A 21,295-nucleotide genomic window follows, 5' to 3' on the forward strand; every position below is an offset into this window, starting at 1 on the left:
CTCTTATCTTTTCCTATGCGACATTTCATTATCCAAGCCAAAATTACCGGTTGAATCTTTGGGCTTTGGTCTTGAAGCTTTAAGTGGATTGTAGTAACACTCAAGGACAAGGGGAAGTAATAGACTAAGGCCAAGTGAGAGCCAAAGCTAAGACTTCAAAGGTACTTGAATGGGGAGCTGAATTGGGGCAAGCAACCAGCAAGACAATACAGAACTGAACTAGGGACTTGTGTGAAGTGAAGACTCAACTCTCCTCAACGTGAGAGGTGGTGTATTTATAGATGTAGAGGGATATGTGCACTCCCAAATTTGTGTAGGGATGCTTGGTTTGGTCCGGATTATCGAAAGGAGATGTCTTTGCATCGACGGTGGGTGTTTAGTCAAGGTTATGGCCAATGAGATGAGAGCATGTGTTTAGTTGCCTTAAGTTAGGGGTGTCAACTGGTCGGGCTTGGTCGGGCCTAGCCAGGCCTCACGGTACCAAAAGACTACACCGTGACCGCTCGTTTAAATTTTTAGGTCGGGCCTGGTTGGGCTCGATCGAGCTAGGTTGGGCTATAATCAGGCTACTATAATCGGGCCGTAACTTGGCTGTGGACATGTTTTACTCTAAATGGGCCTTAATCGGGCTCTAAATGGTATAACCACAGAGGGATAAAGAAAAAAACCAAAAATGAGAAGCACCATTCTTGTCCATTTCAACCCATTTCATAAGAGTAGAATTATATGTTATACCATCCATGGTTGGAGATCTTAGTTTTGTGGTTTTGGTTGGTTTTGTTGGGTTCATTCTCTGTGTCATCTTGAACCATTTCTTGCCCTTGTTGCTTAAGTTTGGTGTCACTCTAAGGGTAACCTTTGGCTGGCCTTTACTGGGTGAAACCCTTAGTTTCTTGAAGCCCTACTCTTCAAATTCTATAGGCACCTTCCTTCAGGAGCACTATTTTAGGTAATGAAAAAAAATTATATTTATTTGAATTTCCATATGAGGCCATGCATGCACTTGCATCTCTATTATCAATCTTATTTGGATTTGTAGGTATGGGAAAGTGTTCAAATCCCATCTGTTCTTCTCTCCTACAATTGTCTTTTGTGATCAGAAGCTCAACTACTTTATCCTTCAAAAATGAAGATAGACTGTTCCAATGCAGTAACCCCAAACCCATCCATGGAGTTCTTGGAAAATATTCCATGCTTGTGGAGGTGGGTGACACCAACAAGAGTCTTAGGAGTGTGGCTCTAACTCTTGTTAGCACAACAAAATCGAAGCCTGAGTATCTTAATGGCATAGAGAGAACCGTCATTCAAATTTTGCATTCACGGAGAGGGAAGCAGCAAATCATATTTTGTGATGATGCAAGAAAGGCAATAGAAGCCTAATCAGTTCTTTAGAAAATCCATGGTTCCCTATTCTGATCTAGTCAATTTTGAATATAATGGGCTTATTAAAATAAGATACAATGTGTGGATTATGAAGTGGAAAACAACATATAACAAGATCTGACACAACAACACATGGGAGACCGGGAGCAGGAAGGGGAGGGGAATTTTAAAGTTAAGGAGTTGGACAATAACCGGGCAGACTAGGTCGGGCCTGGAATCGGTCTATCCAATCGAGCACCCGACGGGCTAAAACCCCACACTGGGACCGCTTGCTTACTAAACATGCTGGGTAAGGTGGACTTAGTCGGTTCTATCAGGCCGGGCCTGAAATTGACACCCCTACCTTAGGTAATGTTTCTTGGGGCCTAAGGAAGCCATTATACGCATCCAAGGTGCTAAAAATAGGCTTGGTCACAAAAAGAATTAAAATCAAAGCTAAACGTGGCAAGTTTTGGCTTCTCAGATTTGCATAGATTCGACAATGAACTGGGGTGGAGTCGACATCAAGGAGGGGTGAGATCGACATCAAGTGATTGTTGATGAACAACACTCGACATCGAGGGAAAGGGCTCAACTATTGATGGTTAAATTCTGAATGTCGAGGTAGGTTAGACAGTAGGGATGTTTTGCTCGATAGTCAATGGGATGGTTCGATGTCGATGGAAGGTGGGGTCGATGTCGACTTGGGGTCTTTGAGTATCGACCTAGATTTCAATGTCGATAGGGGTGAAAGGGGCTATTTGGACCAGGTTCTGTGTTGGGTCAGGCTGGTTCCAAGGGGTCTGGGTCAGGGCTAGCCTTTCCAGGGGTTCTTGGAGGGCTTGGAGGCTCTCGTTTGAGCTTTGGCAAGGGGGATCAATGATTAGTAAACGGATTCAGGCAGTGCATACTGACGCTATATCCATAGATACACCGGCTCTAGGCCTTGGAGGATACTCATCATCGTCACAGGAAACCTCTGGGGAAAAAGATAAAATGAGGTGTTTACATCACCTCCATGGTTGCCCATGGGAAACCAATACACTTTATACCTGTAGTTTGGTATAAAAATTATACAAACTATGTCATTTCTTGTCGACAGGGGTGAAAGGGGCTATTTGGACCAAGTTCTGTGTTGAGTCAGGCTGGTTTCAAGGGGTCTAGGTCAGGGCTAGCCTTTCCAAGGGTCTTGGAGGGCTTGGAGGCTCTCGTTCGAGCTTCGGCAAGGGGGATCGACGATTAATAAACGGATTCAAGCAGTGCATGCTGACGCTACATCCATACATACATCGGCTCTAGGCCTTAGAGGATACTCATCATCGGCACAGGAAACCTCCGGGGGAAAAGACAAAATGAGGTGTTTATATCACCTCCGTGGTTGCCCATGGGAAACCAATACACTTTATACTTATGGTTTGGTATAAAAATTATACAAACCATCTCATTTCTTGTCCCATAAAAATTATAGGAAGGAAATAAAAAAAAAAAAAAACATCTCTCTTCCATCCCATGGAAGGAGGGAACCATCCCATACCTGAATGCGTAGCGGAAAAGAATTGATTCGGGTTTTCTTTCACATCCCATGGAATAACAAAAATATAATTGACCACTAAAAGAATAATCAGATTTGCTAACCTGTTGAGCCTCAAGTGTTGCTCCTCGAATAGATAGTGGTTCTTCTTCCCATGAGCACCCCAGGTAAACAATCTTGAACCTCCAATGGTGCAACCAAGGTTCTCCAAGTCAATCCAAGTATTTCTTCAGATCTTCAAGCATAAAACTGGGTTTCCAAAACCCTCACTCTCAAAAGCTAGAGAGCAAGAAGGAGAGAGAGAGAGAGAGAGAGAGCAAAAACCATCCAAGGGGGAGGGAGCCAGAAAGCGTCCAAGACTAATGGGTGTCCCCCCCCTCTTGTGCAGTTGAATAAGTAGGGATCTAATTCCTACTTGGATTCCTAGTGAGTCTCTTTCTCTCTCCTATTTGACTCGGGCCTGTTTAAACCTGATGGACTTCTAATTAGTGAAGAATTGAAATCTAATAGGGAATAGTAAATTAATTATTTATTTTATATTTAATGGATAAATAAAAAATAGTACCACATCCATTAAATTAATAAAAATTAATTAATTAAAAAATTACAATTATATCCTTACAGAATAATAAATCATTATGAACCAATCCTCCACTAATCAATACCATCATTATGGAATCTAGGGCATCTCCACATGTACTGCCAAACCCCATTCCATAGTATATGTCCATATCAGAGCATCTGTGTACGTGATCGGAATGGCCAAAACACGAATAAAACTATATATATTCTATCATTTTATGTGAATATAGGTTTTGCAAAAACCATTTCTAAAATGGTACTGGATTCAGATTCTAATCTGACCATCCACAGACAATCTCTATCTTAGTGTTCTCCACTTGGACAGTGGAGACCATGTTGGGTAACTCTCTCACTCATGAAATGTTCGTGCATTCCTAGAACATTGGCTTTGACTCTCTTGAATCTTTGACATTGATGATCCAAAGAATGCGTTCACATTTCATAGTGATCAGATCCTCTCAGGTACTAAGTCTCGGTGATGCATATCTATCCCAATCCTACATCTGGCAATAATGCATGAGGGAATCGACAAAGTAGATTCTTCATCGATGCACATCATTATGTGCACTTGCATTCGTACCCTAACATCAACATGTCTAGGCATACCCAATGCGATGACCATATGATAAGGTTGCCCAGCCCAAACCCTAATCGTGACTACCATTTATAGTTAAACTTACGGACACATAATGCTCAAAAAGTTTATATCGCATGTGATGATATTAAACCAAAATCTATAAACGATTCAATACATTGTAAATCGAACCAAACCGGAACAAACCGGGTTTAATGGACACATAAATCCAACACTCTCATTGAAACACACCTAATGCGTTGTTGGCACATGGTTTTTACTAGAGGTATGTATCCTTGCTTTTCATTTCCTTACTTGATTTCAAACCCTCAATATTACATTCTCTTCTAGCTCATTTGACTTGTATCCTGTAGTGCTGGTAATATGATCACTTAGGGGTGCGTACCCCACCCTGAAAGACAAGGTTGAGACATTCCTCCTTAGAGCTGGCAAGTGGTCCATTAGCAAAACCTAGCCCAAACCTCAAGGATTCACTATAATTGATATATGGGACATGTTGAACTGCCTCAATCCTCGAGAAGTAATTAAATCCCATATTCATCTTCTTTTAGTGGTTTTATTTTAAGATCATACTGACTTATGGAATGCTTTGCTTGTGCTTATTCCATTTTAGTTATGCATGGAAAGGAATAATAAAAGAATCAAAGATTCCTAGAAAAACATCTCAACGATTCTGGAGGATATGAAGAGGGATATCAAATTACTAACAGGTTTTATGTCTTGTAGGTTAAGGTTTGGGGACGATGTTATATCAAGGAAGTATGATGTCACCTTCTCTCCTCCCTTGTCTCCTTTGACATTTGTGGTGATTTGGAAGGCTGATCCCGAAGTTGGGTGGATCAAACTGAGCATTGACAGATGTGCTTTGGATAATTTGGGTTTGGCAGGTGGAACAGATATTCTTTTATGATTTTAAAGTGGTGACAATGAGTTGTTAGTTTCAGCTTTTGGGCCACGGTTCTAATTTGTTTTGGCAGAATTTTCTACTCTAATAAATAGATTACTTATGGCGCAAAGAAAAAGAATTGATTTAGTTGTTGTGGATTGTATCAGCCGAATATAGCACTGCCATCTTTACTTGGCAATACCTTCTCTACCTGGTGTTTCCTCATTTATGCGTAATAAATCGGCAACACATAGTTACCTTATATTTCATGTGAATTCCATATTGCATCTGAAGTACATAGTAAATTCTTTGTTGAGAATCCTTACCAAGGATCTCACCACTTGTTGCGTTAAGAAATCTTCAGTAGGTCCTTCAGGTGCCGCAACCTACAAATGGACGTCAGGGACAAGAGAGAACCGATGTGGTTCCGGCCTAGGACTCTCCGATGCCTAAGTTAGATCTCTCTTAACAATAGATGAATTACTGGAATTCAAGATGAATAATGGGTTAGAATACCTGGGTATTTATAGTTGAGTATGGCAATGTGGAGGGTCCCTATTGGTGATAAGTATTCTTTGTGGAAGAGTCTATCACGTAGTAGGGTGTCTCTATATGAGATGTAGGGAAGAGGTTCCCTACTAGGTAGATATGCGTGTTCCTCACATGTTAGATAAGATCCTTGTGGGTTGAGTACGGATAAGGTCACATCTCTTTGGGATAAGATCCCTTTAGTGATAAGATGACGTAAACCCCGGTGGTGACATCATGGTTGGCTCGTGCGGGGGTCTTGTTCCTTAAGTAAATTGCTAGGTCTCTTCCTTCTGGATTAATCGGATGAGTCTTGATGTAGCCGGGCCTAGGTCATCCTTCTCTTATGCCAGGCCACCTGGCAAATCGATATTGGCCTGTGTATTCTTGGTTTATCACCACTCTTGTATATAACTATACAATGCTCACGCTTATGGCTGGGCTTGAAAATAAATATAAATATTTGCTTTAGTCTCTCTCTCTCTCTCGGTCTATCATGGCATCAGAGCCATTATAGCTCCAATGAGCAATCCTTCTTTATTTCAAGTTTTTTTTCTATCTATTCAGCCGCGCAACACCTTGGCTTCCAATGGGAAAACCAACTTCTTATTCTGCCACAAACACAACCGTTGCAGCCTCCACTTGTCAAACCCTGCTCCTAACTGGTTGGATTTTTTATTGAAGGGCAGGAACCCCTGTCCAGGCAACTAGGATCACTGTGGAGCATCACACCACTCAATGAGATCAATGAATAAGTTTCCCTATATACCTGTCAGAAGATGGATAGCAGACCCTTGCAATTATGCAGCTCACAGCCTGATGTATGACTTGGATCCCAGGTAATCTCTCTCCTCCCCAAACAGTGGGACCCACCTATGTGAAAAGTGTGTTATATCTCCTATTTGGCATGTGGGGACAATACCCTGACTTAGGGTCAAACCCTGTGCGAGCCCCATTGAATTTCAGCTTGCTGGAATTCTCTGGGCGATGCAGCAAGGCCCAGAGCATCGCCCAGTGACTGATTTTGAATATTTTAATGGATTTTATTTGTGGGGACCACCCAATATGAACATGGGCACCCTCCACTGATAGAGGGAAGTCTGAGGGACCACCTCATGCCCTCAATTCACTGTGGACCCCACCAGTTTGCCCAGAATCAGTCTGATTTTTAAAAAAAGGGACTTATTGACCAAATAAGCCTTAGTTGGGGCTGGGTCTATAAATAGGCAGGTTTGAGCTCATTTAGCACTCTTATTTCCTGCTGAAACCGAGAGGAGAGAAAGAAAAGGAAAAGGAGAGAAAGAGAAGAAGAAGAAGAGGGGGGGACCTGCTGTAGCCCATTTAGCCTGCAACTGAGCCTCTCTCAGGCCATTTCAGGTATAAATCATACCCCTATACCTGCTGTCCCTTTTCCCTCTCTATATTCCCTGTGTTTTTGCTTCCTGGGCAGCCCAAACTAGCTAGGGTTTGCCTAGATCTGATCCAAATGAACCATGCAGACCCTGTGCATGGAGGATCTGAGATTTACATAGAAAAATAAAAGACTGATATGTTGTTCTTGAGGCCGAAACCTGGCTGTGCCCACCTGCACTGCCAGTTGACCCTGTTGCCCTATGGATTGGAACCCTGGGCATGAGCTAGGGCTGCAGAGACCAAACCCTAGGTGGTTACAGCCGTGAAACCCTGTTTAGCATCCATTTCCAGCCTTGCATGTGGCTGAAATCAGATTCCCAAGCTTGACAAAACTTTGTGACATTATTCATTGGGGCTGTCTGGGCAGCCATTGGCAGCCTGATGGTGGATCTGATGGAGGATCCAATTGGACCAATAGGTGGGCCATCTCAGGGGCTACCAAACCCCCCTGATATGCAGAGGATCAAGATTAAGCTCAGCCCATAAGGCCCCACCTTGGAAACTCAGCCCATATCGATTCTACAGCCACTGGGCGATGCAGACATCGCCCAGAGCCAACGCACAGTGAAGGGAAATTGGCTGGATTGATGGACAGACTTAGGGGATCTCACCCTTTGACCCCTGGACATTGTGGGAAGGCTGGAAAATTACCAAAAAGCCCTTCCTCACATCTGTCCTTAATTGGAGATGCTTTGGAACCCTAGTGGGCCCCGCAGGAGGAAGAAACCCTGTTGTGCTTGGTCCTACAGCACAGACAAGCTGTGGACAACACTGTGGACCTGATCTGACCTAGGGTCAAGTACAACCATTGAAATGACCATTTTACCCTTTGAGCCACTGCCATTGGTTGATGCACCGGGACATGGCCTAAGGCCCAGTGTAAGGCCAGTGATTCCAAGTGAGAACTAACTGAACCCCGGGTCAACCCAGTAAGTTTAGGGTAACCCTATGACTTCTAGTGACAGACTGACAACTTAACATGACAACTTTTGATTTACATTTAGGACTTGATCCCGTGCTCGAGGACCACTATCAAACTGCTATGGGAACTGAGTTTACAACTGAGGTCTTAGAACCCAACTCAGGTGAGTGAATAATTCTATCATATGTGTAAATGTAATCATGATCTGATGCCGGCTAATAAGAATTGAATATAATTGCTGTGTTATTTACTTCTGTTCAATTACTCAAATCACTGCATAATGACTGTCTGTTGATCAACACTATGAATTCTTGTATGATGATTGTGAATGTTAGACTAGATGTTGTAGTCAGCTTGGAAATGAGGCCCGTGGTAGCCCGTAGTATGGGATACGATTGACACCACCTGACTCATACGATGTCATATAGACATGGGGCTAGAGTTTCATCACCCGTGCTATGCACCCTTGCCAACAGGGGTTAAGGTGTTGGATGCCTGTGGGGGCGACCATCAGAAAATGAGAAAACAGAAAAAGAAATGAATAGAACACCGGAATGGTGCATGAATGAAAGAACACCGGAATGGTGATATTGAGCTATATGCTGGGCTATAATCCAGAAAAGAAAAGAAAAGAGAAAAGAAATGGATTGTCCCACGGGTTAATCACAGAGGGCTGGTCGGGCTGACCTTGGTGACTGGTGCGGGAGCTGACTGGTCCTCTCCGACAACTCAATGGGTGTGCGGGAAGGGGTTAGAAGCTCGCACCAGGGATCCATGTATTGGGGATTGTAGTAGCACTGACCTGACTTAGTTGTATTGCTAGGTGGCTAATAATTAAACTGGACTTGAATATCATGTAGGACCATATGAATTGTGAATTGTGATTGCATATGCATACATGATTGATGTTATTTGCTCACGAGCTCAGTGGGGCTCACACTCTGTTGTACAATGTTTTTCTTAGATGATTTTGTAGGTGAATGCCGCTGTGGCATGGCAGACTATCTCGAGGAGGAGAGTCCTGGTTGTTACGACGATGTTGGTGTGGACCCCGACGAAGGTCATACCGATTCTACACACATTTTTGGTGGTTATTGATGAAGACCATTGAAGTGTGTTCGTGAAAACTTTTTGGCTGGGGGACTCCTTTTGGGTTATCTGGAGTTATCCTCGTTCTGATTTGGTTATTGTATTTTTTACCTTTTTCTTTTTTTGGGGTTGAGTATGCTCGCCCTGTACATGTTTTTGTATGTAGTACTGTACTTATCAGCTTTGTTTCTTTGCTTTCTTTGTGTGTGGGTTGATGGGAAATGTAAAACTTTTATATGCATATATTATCATTGTTTCCCTGTATTGCTATGCTTCCTTTTGATTATCAAATTGTAGTTATCTGCGACACTCTGATCTTACCTATGGTAAAGAGATGGTTGTTGTTCCATGATCGTAAGTACTGCTTCTAGATCCGTGGGATTTGGCGGATTGCCATTATGCAATTCGGGTCACCTACCCAATCCTCCTAGGGGATGGTTTGGGGTGTGACACCACTAACCCTTCTCAAAATGCCACTATCACCAATACCCACCTCCACCTTCCCATCCGCCACTATCAACTCTCCTCTCATGGCTACCTCCATCTTCCCATCCTTAACCTATCCCCTTGCTCGGTCTCCTCTCTTCCCTGCCTACCCTTCTTTATCCCATGTATCTACATCTCCAACCATCCCTAACGTTCACCATTATTTGTCCTTAAAACTGAACCCCAAAATATTTTTGTATTGGCGTACTCAGATTGAAACCTTCCTCCAAGGCCAAATTCTCTTTGGCTTTCTTGATGGAACCCTACCATGCCCACCTGAACTAGTGGCGACTGCTATTTGGCTCCAATAGGACCCGATCCTATGCAATATTATAATTTACTCTCTCTCTCTAAAGAGGTGTTCTCACTTATCATCGGAAAGAATACCAGTCAGGCTATCTAGGAAACCCTGACAATCGTCTATGCTTCTGCATCTACCACTCGGGTTCTCTTTTTACATCTTGTGTTGCAAGACTTAGTACACAAACCTGATGAATCGGTTGCACTGTTCTTGCAACGTGCGAAAGGTATTTCTGATGAACTCACTGCTGCTGGCTTTCCTATCTACATTGCAGACTTTAATCTATATATTTTTTTCCCTTTATGGTCTGATTTTCATGAGGTGATACCTATGATTATGGGAAGGTCCACGCCTATTTCCTATGATGAACTTCATTCCTTGCTTTTAAGTCATGAATTTGTACATTCCTTTTCAATGAAGAAATTATCCTTAGTAGATGCAAGTAGTGGTTCTTCTCCCATCGCCAATGTCGTCACTCGTGATGCTCCATCAAATGCTCAACCTAGCCATATGCCCTCTGACCGTGGGTTCTCTAAAGGAGGGCGTGGTGGTGGTCGTGGCTGCGGTTATCGCCCTTTATAGTAGGGTTGCTTGTGGTGCACTTTTTGCAACAGGAATACTCACAACACAACCAATTGCTACTCTAAGCCTCAAAACTCTGCCCCAACCCATCCGTATACCATTCCTACTACCCTCATCCCAATCATCCCTCCAACCTAGCAAGGTCGAATACTTTAGCACCTACCCCACTGCCTCCCCTACCCTATCCTCTCCATCTACCATCACTTGGTACCCAGACACAGGTGTAACCCATCATGTCACACCGAATTTGTAGTCTCTTTCCTCCTATGATGCCTACTCAGGTACTGATCAACCCCATGTTGGAAATGGTAAGAGTCTTCATATTACTCACACTGGTTCTACTTTTCTTCCTTCTTCCAATGGTTCTCTCATGCTTTGTGTTCCTAATATTCAAAAATCTCTTCTCTCTGTTCAATGTTTTACACCGGACAATAATGTGTTTTTTTAGTTTCAGACATGAAAACCAGCCGTACTCTTCTTTCTGGTCTGAGTAGTGGTGACCTCTACAAGCTTTCAGTAGCACATTATGGGCCTTCTGCCAATATTGCTGAGTGTACTTCCTATGACAGGTGGTATAAAAGACTTGGGCATCCCCATAAACGTGTTCTTCGTAGTATTTAAGTGGCAATAAGTTACCAATTTCATATTCTACACTTAATTCTCTTTGTACGACTTGTCAACTTGGCAAGTCTAGTAGGCTTAATTTACTTAAATCAGACCATCGTAGTTCTTCTCCTTTGGATGTAATTTTACAGACGTTTGGGGACCTTCTCATTTTATTTATGTTAATGGTTTTCCATATTTCTTAATTTTTTTTGATGATCATACTCGTTATATTTGGTACTATCCTTTGGTCAATCGTTCTGAAGTTTTTGATGTTTTTAAAAAATTTCAAGCGCTAGTAGAGTGCCAGTTTTTAAAAAAAATTAAGGCCGTTCAATAAGATTGGGGTGGTGAGTTTTGCTCACTTTCAAATTTTTTTGCTAACCTTGGAATTCAACATCGAGTAGCCTGCCCACACACCCATGACAAACAAGGAACTGTGGAATGTCACCACAAACACTTTGTTGAAACAGGGTTAGCCTTACTTACCAAGGCTTTAGTGCCTCAGCATTATTTGCATTTTGCATTTAAGGCGACAATTTATCTCATTAACCGTATGCCGTTACATGTTACTGGAGGAAAATCTCCTTTTGAACTTGTTTTCCACCACCCTCCTGATTATAATTTTCTCTGCATCTTTGGTTGCTTATGTTTCCCTTTTATCAGGCCTTATCATTCTCATAAAATGGAGTTTCGATCCACGCCATGTGTATTTTTGGGATATAGTCCATCTCACTCTAGTTATAGATGTATGGACATTACTACTAATAGAATTTACATTGCGCGCCATGTCCGCTTCAACGAGTCTTCTTTTCCTTTTTCCTCTAAAATGCCCTCTCTTTTAGGGCCTATTCCCCCAACCCCACCCCCTTCCCCTTGGGCATTAGTCCCTACTAGGCATCATATGTGGAACCCCAGCTGTTACCGCTTACACCACCACCCCACAGCCTCTTTCCCCCTCACCCACCCTCAACTGGACCATCACCCCTTACCCCAGCTTCCCCTTTAAGCCGGTTAACCCTTAACCCTTCCCCGGATACCTCTCCCTCGCCTATGCCTACCCCAAAAGCCAAATCCTTACTAGACCTTTATGTATATACCCAACCGGTCCCTCTCCCTTCTTTGGCCGAACCCCAGGCTCACTCCACCACAACAATGACCGACCCTGTAGAGCCCACTACCTACACCCAAGTAAAAACTAGCCCTGCTTGGCGAGCAACCATGGCTGACGAGTTTAATGCTTTGGTTTGCAATGGAACTTGGTTAGTTGTTCCTCATAATCCTTAGTCTAATGTTGTCGGTTATAAGTGGGTGTACAGGATTAAAAGAAAGACAGACAACACCATTGAGTGATACAAGGCTCGCCTAGTAGCAATGGGTTTTCACCAACAGTAGGGCATTGACTACAATGAGACGTTCATCCCTGTGGTGAAAACGATGACCATTCAGACTATCCTTTCATTGGCCATCACCAAGGGTGGCCTATGTGCCAACTGGATGTTCACAATGCTTTTCTCTATGGTATCCTTAATGAGGAGGTATATGTGGTTCAACCTTAGGGGTTTGAGGATCCCAATAATCCAGACTATGTTTGCCACTTGCATCGCTCATTATATGGCCTCAAGCAAGCCCCACGAGCTTGGTTTCATCGCCTATCACAGTTACTACTTCAGTTGGGTTTTCGGGTATTGCAAACTGATCTGTCACTTTTTATCTTTGTTACTGGCATTGCCACTGATGAGCACATTTATGTTTGAAATCTTAGGGCATAAAGCATACATTTTACCACATTGGACAGAGTTACTCGGTGCTTTCTTGTGCTTTTCAGGGTTTAGGTGAATTATTGTGAAAATAGAGGAGATGATACTAAGGAGATGTTTATAAGCTTTCTAGAGGTGTTAATAGTATGGATGCATAGCCCATCGAGTCAGCTTCGTAACGGTTCAAACGGTACTTGATTCCGAGTTGAAACGAAGAAGTTATGGCCGTTTTCGTAACGACGCGCGAAAATGGTCTGTAGGGATTTATTTATAATTATTGATAGTCGGATGGGGACAAAGTGAAGGGGAAGTTCGGATTCCAGGGGCCTTAACGAATTATTAGAAGTTACTTTACTGTACCCGAAAGATTCCATTTGGAAGGCTCTGGACAGTCCAACTTCAACTTGAGATATCTTGGGCTCCCCAACTCCGAATTGGACGAAATTTGGGTCTATTTTGGGTGATTTTTCGCAAGAAACACAATGGTGAGGCGTATATAAACATCCCATGTTTCACGTTTTTTGAAGGACAGGATGGGTATTTTATTTATTCTTGAAGGAATCCTAGTCATCACCCTTACTCTCTCTCTCCTCCAACTTCTCAAGGGCACTTCTGAAATTCTACTTGGGATAGATTTATATTTTCTCATCTATGGAAGGTTGAAAAATTAAAGATGCTTTGATTTTATTGCTTGGAGAAGATATCTACAAAGAAAAGGAAGCACTTGTTAGAATTGGAACTTTACTTTTCTAGAAATAGAAAGTCTATGTAAACAATCTGCTCTTCTTCTTCTTTCTATTTTTTTTCTTTTTTTTCTTAGGATTCAAGGCATTGTAAAAGAGGAAAGAGAAGAGAATATTCTCTTTTCTTAAGGAATATTTCTCCTACACTTCCATCTTCTCTCTTCTCCTCTCTTCCTCCTATAAATACCCCTTACCTCTCTTGTAATAATGGCTCATTCACTTAGTGCAATTTTTTCTCTTCTTCTCCTTCTAATTTGTGATTTTTGGCTTTTCTAAGTTCTAGTTTGCTTTTATGATTTTTAGTTAATGGTTATAATAAGTTTAGTTTATGCTTTAATTTCAATTTAAGTCTTCAATTGGGTTGTAATTTCTTAATTCTAGTTTAGGTTTTAGGCCTTCTAGTCTAAGTTCTTAAGTTGATGACAAGACTTGAAGATTTAGAAGAGGAGGCCATGGTAAGTTTATGCAAGTATTCAAGCTTTTCAATTACATTCATGCAAGCACATCCAGGTTTTACTATCTAAACTCTCAATCTCATTCTCCATCTCCTCTATCTCTCTCTATCTTCTTCTTCTTCCCCCTCTATTTCTTTTATTTTAATTTTATATGATTGTGGTTTATGGATGCATTTTTATTCCCTTATTTCTTTTTATGTGGTTAGTATGTGTGGCTGCATTTTTATTCCTTTCAATTCGCTTTAGTTTGATAGGTTAGATGCTCATGTGTTAGGACACCGATTTAATCCCTTAATTTTGTTAGAAGCTTATGAGTTAGGATGCATTGATATTTGTTAGTTTAATTAATTTAATTTAACACTTTAATTGGGTTCACTTTGCATTACTTTTAAGTTAGTTAAATAGAGTGGCGTATATCTCCTCATGTTCGACCCGTAGCTACGATTGACCCGTACGCTTGCGGTTTTATTTTAACTCAAACAGTTACCACTTATGTTTTGGTATATGTTGATGACATATTGGTGAGTGGGAGCAGTGCTTCTCATGTATCAGCCCTTCTTGAGCAGCTCTCCAAGTAATTCTCAATCAAGGATCTTGGCCCGCTCCATTATTTCTTGGGCATTAAAGCAGTGCCTCACCCGAAGGGCCTTCTCCTCTCCCAATAGTGGTATATCATTGATTTACTTCACAAGACTAGCATGACAGATTGCAAACCTATGCTCACACCGATGCCTACATCCTTAAAGGGCTTGCAGCCCAAGGGTACGCTATTTCATGATGCCATAATATACCGATCAACCGTTGGGGCCCTCCAATATTTCACCCTCACATGGCCAGATATGGTTTATGTTGTTAACAGGGTCTGCCAGTATATGCACTCCCCAACCGATGAGCACTGGATTCTTCTGAAGCACATCTTGCACTACCTTAAGCACACAAAAACTCACGGCCTTCTGATTGACCGCCGGTCCATCCCTCACATTTAGGCGTACTCTGATGTTGATTGGGTGGGTGATAGCACTGGATCATCGATCCACAGGGGGTTTTGTAGTTTTTATGGGCTCTAATTTACTTTCCTGGTCTTCCCGCAAGCAACGGACCATTGCCAGGTCTTTTACTTTAGCCGAATACAAAGTAGTTGCTGGCACTGCAGCTGAATTGACTTGTTGGTGGGTTTACTTAAAGAACTAGGTATCTCTCTCGCACAACCACTTATTTTATGGTGTGACAATATTGGGGAAACTTATTTATCAACCAATCCTCTCTTCCATGCCTGCACCAAACACATCTAGATTGACTATCACTTTGTTCGAGAAAAGGTTGTCCAACGTGAGATCTTGGTTTAGTTCATTTCCACAGCCAATCAGCTTGCAGACAACCTCACCAAGGGCAAGGGACTATCATCTAAGAGGTTTCAATTTCTCAGTGACAAGCTCAAGATCCGATCCATCACATCCTAAGCTTACGAGGGTGTATCAGCCGAATATAGCACTGCCATCTTTACTTGGCAAGCTATATTCGGTTTCCTTGGCAATACCTTTCATACTTGGTGTTTCCTCGTTTGCGCATCACAAGATCGGCAACCCATAATTACCTTTTATTTCATGTGAATAGAATAGGAAGATTTTCCATATTGCATGTGATGTACATAGTAAATTCTTTGTTGAGAATCATTACCAAGGATCTCACCACTCTTGTATACAACTATACAATTCTCACGCTTATGGCTGGGCTTGACAATCAATACAAATATTTACTTCAGTCTCTCTCTCTCGGTCTTGCAGTTTGAATGTGATTTGGTGGTTGTTATACAGTGCCGTAGCCTCAATCTATTCCTTGTCCTTTTTGCAGTAATGTTGTTCATTGCAGATTTCCTATAATCTATCTCTTGGAAAATTTCCCATCATTATAGGGAAGTAAACCAAGTTGCGGATTTGCTTGCAAAGAAAGCGGCTTCTTTGAGATTGAATTATTCTTGGGATGACTGCTCTGGTTTCATTTAGACAGAAGTTTCTTGGGATGGATAGGGAAGACTCAGATTCAGATTTGTCTTCTATTGATTGGTTTTTTTCATGCTGATGGTAGTGCTGAAGGTATGGTGAAAAATCAACTGTGGAGTTGAGGTCTTTTGGTGATGGCTATGTCGTAGGTGGAGCCTCTCCTCAATGTCTTCCTTATATTTTCTATTTATGTATTTTTTTGTCTAGGGATGCCTAGATTTTTTTTTCTCTATACATCATTTTTTCTTCATATTAATATAATTTCTTACTGATCTTTAACAAAATAAATGCCTGGATTTCTAGGGGATTGAATCAGAAAAAAAAATGTATAGGAGAGTTTGAATAATCGTAGGGCAAGTACAGGGGAGTGATACCCCCCCCTCAAAGAAAAAAAAAAGACTATCATCAGGTGGTTCACCTTGGCACCCTAAACTTACAACCTGTGTGGGGTGCTAATTTTACACGTGTGCTATTTTTTGCCAACTTAGTTTTAGGCCATTGGGAGCGATAAATGTCGCTAATATAACATGGTGGATAGATAGTACGCTCCCCAAAACTGCTCTCAAGTCAAATTTGATGGTCCAACTCAATTATATTGATCCACCTAATAATGTATAGGATCTTTTACCTTGTTTTTCAGCTTTTAAATTACTTTAGCATCCTGCTCCTTTTTTGAAATTTCTGTCTTATCCCAGTGCTTTGTATTTAATTTCACATTCGTTTGGCTTAAAATCTATAGGTGGAAAGGGGGAGGTGAGGCTAATCATATACCAAATTGGATGACAAACATTGGATACCAAACAAGGTGGCACATGGTAATTATATGTTTTCATTTTATTAATGCTAGGATAACAACCATTGGGCTACCATCTTCCCCTGTTATTACTTTACTAGCTTGGGCATCCATGGACAAGCTCATTCCCGTAGTCTATTGGCTTGAACTACATGGACTACTGACCGAGATTGGCCTTTTCATTATTCATGCTTTGGGGCTCAAACTCACGACCCAACTCAAAGAGACTACTTGGAATATGTTCAAAAGATTTGGACTCCAATTAAATGCTATTGGCAAGTAGTTAGGGTCATGATGTGTTGGGGGTATGATCTCTTGTATTTCATCAATTGTGTTTGTGGGATAATTTTGAATGGCCATTAAAAGGCTATAGGGCCCGAGGCCCTGAGCCCAGGAGGAATCAGTCCACCTTACGTGTTATCTTCATTACTGGGTCCTTGACAAATTGGCGAGGTTTTGGGGTGACAGCCCCAAATAAAAACTTTTTAGGACTACAGGGGTATTTTGGTAATGTGTGCCTATGTAAGTTTTGCTATAAATTTGTAACGAGGGTTCATTCTTTGTTATATGAGAGAGGTGTGAGAACGAGGGGCTATAACCCTATTATCCATTGACATTCAATCGTAAGCAATCTTTACGAACCCTATTATCCATTAATAGTTAAGCATAAATGTTGCACAAAGAAAGATACTATTCCGCTATGAGGTTTCCCTCTCTGCAACACTGAAACTAGTAATGGAAACAAAGAACTCTCTTGAAAATTTCTTGATTTCTCAATTGATTGATTGCCTTAATCTGGGGCTCAAGGGCCTCTATTTATACAATTTCATCCTAATCCCCTTTACAAAGATCTTCCCGATAGGTTTCCTTCTTCGTTAAGAGATTAAGTCATTCTCGGTTTAGGATACTTCGTGTAGGAGTGATCTTTTGCTATTTTTCAGTAATTAGGAGTCTTTCCATACATGGATTACAGTTACCATTCCTAACGCCTTCAGGATTCTTTAACTGTCTCTGCTGATGTATCTATACCAGTTTAACCACCTTGCACTTGATATGCGAGTCTTGGACAGAATGTGTTTCTTGGGCTTCAAGCTTCCCGGTGTCGCCTTAGGACTGGGTGGATAAAATATGGTGTATCATTTGCCCCCTACTCCCTTTGTCTTAGATAAAGCGTAGGGAGGACTTCACAATACTTCCGAGTATCACTATAGTGATCATCATGCTCGGTTATCGGTTATCGGTTATCTTCGTTGTAGACCTTTGTTGATGCCCATTTTTATCTAACCTTGCTGGTATTTGATATTGCCGAACATCGCTTCGAAAAAGAAAATTATTTCACTTCTGAAATGTGTCTTTGTTGTTGACGATTATACCCTTGGATATGAAGTTGAAACGTGGGTTTCCAAAAGTATGCCACCATTTGCCGTCTCTAGCATGTGGGTCCAAAATATCTTCTGGATTTCACTTCTTTTGAGGGGACTTGAAATGACATCATAAAGTTCAAATTTGAAGTTTTTAAGCTCCCGGCATTACCTTGTCGTCGAAGCATCTCTTAAGGGTTTGACACGTGTTCATCATGTTCCCACTTCGAATTTTTTATTGCATCGTGATTGTCTAATAGTGCTTGTTGGATTGATCCGAGACGTCCAACTTTTTCCCCTAGGGTATATAAGGTTCTAACTTACTGAGGCCTTTCTTCTCTTCATCGTTTCCAAGATCTGAAGCTCAGGATTTCTGATTTTTTACTTTTGCTACATCTCTCGAAGCCTTTTGCTTATCGCTCTTTCTTCAACTACATTCCTCTTTGATCAAGTAAGTTCTTCTCTTCCCCTTTCTGACTTTGATTCCATTTCTAAAACTATGCGGGACACTACCTCTTTATTTGAGGAATCTGATCGATTATACCATGGTTCAGTGACTACGGGTGCTGCCATGGTCCCCTCTAGGGGGCTTGTTGTGGTACACTGCACTTGATCTGGTGCTTCCTCTGGCACCTCTTCTTGTACCCCTCCGAAGAAGTCATCTACCCCCCCCCACGCGGGAAGGTCCGTCACATTCACCAACCCCAAATCAACCCCACCATAGGAAAGAGTGTAGATGATACTTTCGGTTTTAGGTGTGTCCGATGTCATGGAGATTCGAGAAATCTACTCGATTCTGGAGTCCATTGATCTTAGGGTTGCTAGCCCTGAAGATAGGTTGAATACCGAGCATCCCAGTGAAGTCAGACTCATTTTTTACGCCTTCGAGGCCGGTTTCTGCCCCTCCATTCCTCAGCTCATTTCATGCCTTCTAAGACACTACAATGTAGCCCCCAACCAATTACTTTGAAATTCTTGGAGGTGCGTTGGCACCTTCGTCCTTAGATGTACCCGGTTAGGCCGACATCCTTCCCCTATACTATTCATCAGGTGTTTCCTGCTTAATTCGCTCAGCTCTCACCCTGGATGGTATTATTTCCACCAATGTGAACCCAACATCCCGATCATGAGTAAAATTCCTTCATCCATGCTTGGAAACAAAGGTTCTTGGGCATTGTGTTCGGGATACAATTTTCTAGTTAGTGGTGCTTGCCCAATACTTCTGCTTGGAACAAGACTCTATTCCTCGACGACGAGGATTGAAAAAACCTCCAGTTGATAATAGATTCTAAGAGTCCAATGGAACTTGTTGATATTGATGCCTTAGAAATGTCTTGCTTGGAAAAGGGTAAGACTGTGAGTATCCTTTGTGTGTGTTTGTATCCTCTTTCTTTATATTGACCTTGCCTCACTACTTTGATGAAGTGGATTTTGATTTGGATTCCATGATGGATTTCATCGCCGAGGAGAACATCCAAATCATCGGGGACAAAGTGACCCTTTCCCAGCCACTAGAAAAGAAGAGGATGCAATCTCCAGCCATGCATGGGGGGACCCCCCCAGGAAGGAGTGCAAGAAGAGAGATGGTTCGCCCACCGAAGTCCCTGAGAGCTAAAAAGTCTCTGAGAGTCGTGGTCACCATGACAGTAGGGAGAAGGCGCTCTCAGTGACTATCAAAACCTTAGACCGTGGTGCTTGGGATGATGTCCCTCCCCAGCATCTAAAAAGTGGATCCCATTTACCTGAGGACACATTGAACAAGTCCAAGGGTAAGGAAAAAATGTCTCTGGACATGTTTGTTCCAAAATGGTCGGTATGGGTCGACCAAAAGGTTTTAGGTGATGCCACTGTTGCTAAGCAGATGGTGTTCAACTACATCCCACCAGCTGATCAGGATGCAATCTCCAATATGGATGATGATTCCTTGGAGAGCAATGCCCTTGCTCAGGCTTATGGAGTAATCCCCATTTTCTTATCACACTTTACTGCTATTGAGTCTTCTTTATCTTTCTAACTCCCTCTGATTTCTAGGCGTTGGCCTACGCCGCTGTAGTTGTACATCGAAAGAGGAGGAATACCTCTGTGTACAATAAACTTGATGGGGAGTATAAGGAACTGCAGCAGATCTGTGAGGATCGTGATCAGCAGATCCAAATACTCAATCAAGAAGTTAAGGCACTGACATCGACGAAGACGGGTGGTAGGCTACTCGGGTGGCAGCTGAGCAAGCCCGGGATATAGCAGAGAATCGCGCCATTGATTGTACCCGACCACAAAAGGCGACCGAGGAGGAGACAAAGAAGAAGATCCACCTGGTAGAGGCCTAGAAGGTGGAGGTCTCTAACCTAAAGATCAAGCTGGAGAGAGCAGAGAACTCTGCAAAGGAGGTCGAGAGTCAAGTGGTGAAAGCCTATATTGCCTCCGAAGAGAATAAATGGGAGCATCTGAAGACTTCCTCCAAGGTTTCCATGCAATGTGCATATGCCTTCTGGAGGCAAGTGAAGGAAAGAGATCCCTGTTAGTGGCGGCGGAAGCGATGGGATTCTCATGTAATCACAAGATTTTATGAGCATGCAAGGATCTCAATAAACACATTAATGTACTAACCTCAAGGGAAGAGCAAGGTCACCTAGAACACTCAAATAATGTGTTCATCCAAAGGAATGCAACACTTAAAAAAAATCTCCCAAGCTTGCTTCACCTCCAATGGGCAATAGTGCTTAAGGAAGAAGAAGACTCTCTTTTTCTCTCTCTCTAAGCTCTCCCACATTTTTGTGCAAATTGTTCTAATGATTTTTTCTCTATCATCATCAATCATCTTTGCCTTAGATCTCTTTATATATATATAAACCTAATTGAGGAGGTGGCAAACCTACGGTCCAGATCTAACCAAGTGCATAAGATTAGCTTAAATTGTATATAAGGATAAAACTTATCCAAAATCACAGTAAAAGACGATCCTACCAAGGCGTAACCTGAAAAACCCCTTACGGTAGGTAATTTTATTACATGTTCTCCCCACACTACTAACACCTATAATGGGCCATTGCAACCATGGAATAAATGTCACCGCCACAATTCCGGTCCATTATAATTTATCACGAGAGTATGGAGGAGTTTGATTGGCCATAAAAATCTTTGAAAACTCTTTTCCAAAATACATTTAATTTAATATTAATAAAATAAAATACTCTTTGCAAACACTTTACAAAATACCAAGGCCATGGATTTGGCACAATCAAATCCGTTCACTCTCTTGTGGTGTTCTCCCTTTACAGGCAGTGGAAACTTTATTGAACATCA

The 21,295-nt window shown here is 41.9% G+C and overlaps 1 long non-coding RNA gene across 1 annotated transcript; it reads left to right on the top strand.

The window, feature by feature from the left end:
* Window positions 1-1,010: 1,010 nt before the first annotated feature.
* Window positions 1,011-20,125, top strand: LOC122664071. Its single transcript, XR_006333276.1, has 3 exons — window positions 1,011-1,299; window positions 2,211-2,216; window positions 20,114-20,125. It is a non-coding gene; the product is annotated as an uncharacterized LOC122664071 (long non-coding RNA).
* The last annotated feature ends 1,170 nt before the right edge of the window (window positions 20,126-21,295 follow it).

The sequence above is a fragment of the Telopea speciosissima genome, chromosome 6 (assembly GCF_018873765.1).
Source record: "Telopea speciosissima isolate NSW1024214 ecotype Mountain lineage chromosome 6, Tspe_v1, whole genome shotgun sequence".
NCBI lineage: Eukaryota > Viridiplantae > Streptophyta > Magnoliopsida > Proteales > Proteaceae > Telopea > Telopea speciosissima.